Raw genomic sequence first — 1,285 nt, 5'->3', positions numbered from 1 at the left:
TGTCCTTGTTAAGGACATCAGAATGGGCTCTGGTGTGCACCTTTTTGTTCTTGACTCTCCTGATTATTACAAAGTTCACATTTATTACAGAGTATTTCTTTGGTTTGTATTTTACAGCTAAAATGTAGCTTAACCCCTGATCCCTGAAGTCCTATTTGATACAAATAGGATTGTTTCATCAAAATGCAACACTGTCCCAATCTCCATGAATGTGGCTATTCACTAAATGTACACAAAGTCCAATTTGCCACAATTTTCACAGACCTGTCAAAAACTGGCAGGATTTTTCATCATAAATAAGACATATGCAGTGTTAAATATATCCGAGTACTGTTTAATAAGTTTCCTTCAGCCACACCCACAATATCACTTCTCATGCCCTCACTCTCGTTGCAGGCCCTTCTCTGCACTAGCCAATCACAGTTCATGTTTTCTGCCTCAGACTTCTTGTGAATGAAATATATGAAGTGTGAAGTAGGAATTCTTTTGCTATATGGCATATTTCATCCAGCCAAGTACGCTCTTTTCATATTCCCACATTCCCTCCATATACCATACTATTATGTACTACAGAGTTACCTCCTGAAATACTGTTTTATGCTATTTGCCATAGTCAAACTTCAGAAATCATGCTTTTTTTTTCTCAGCAAGCAGGGCTGGCAACGGGAGGTTTTAGGGTTCTCTGAAGTTGACTCACAGCATCAGGATATCACAATGTATGTACACAAAAGGAAAGTTTTTGGCGGAAGCCTGGATGCCAAGAAAATTGTGTGTGTGCTTCTGAGTATATTCTTACGGGACAATACATTTATGGGAAAATTGCATGCCGTACATCATCAAGCAGAAATCAGCCTTCCAAAGTTGGCCATAAACTCTCTTCATACTGCTTTCAATTTTGCTGGGTAGAAATTTAATACATTTAAGTGCACTGTTTCAAACAGTTTGTTAATTAAAGTAAAAGTTAATATAGCAAATTGAAGATAGCAAAGCAAATAAACACAAAAAAATAATATGTTCATCACAAATACACCTTCATGGCCATATAAATTCACACTGGGCTGGAACACTCACGATTATTCAGTAAAGTTCCTCAGACTTGTTGAAATGGTCATGTCATATTAAAGCAACAGAGTTTGTTTCACTGTAATAATAGAGTCTATAATGTAAAGTTGTTCAGTGTCTCAAATTGTCTTCTCACTTCCACTCATCCATAAATCAAACAAAGGATTCCTTGATAAAATGCCTGAAGAGCAATTCTAAAAGCAAAATAAAAATAAAAAGTCGC

General features: G+C 36.3%; 1 protein-coding gene across 1 annotated transcript in view; it reads right to left on the bottom strand.

The window, feature by feature from the left end:
• The window catches only part of LOC119594589 (phosphatidylinositol 4-kinase type 2-alpha-like), a gene marked incomplete in the record, with an annotated part of 15,699 nt that overhangs the window by 13,511 nt on the left and 903 nt on the right, over positions 1-1,285 (bottom strand).

The sequence above is a fragment of the Penaeus monodon genome, chromosome 34 (assembly GCF_015228065.2).
Source record: "Penaeus monodon isolate SGIC_2016 chromosome 34, NSTDA_Pmon_1, whole genome shotgun sequence".
Lineage (NCBI taxonomy): Eukaryota > Metazoa > Arthropoda > Malacostraca > Decapoda > Penaeidae > Penaeus > Penaeus monodon.
Note: the sequence above shows the minus strand (reverse complement) of the source record. Positions and strands in the feature narration are given on the sequence as shown.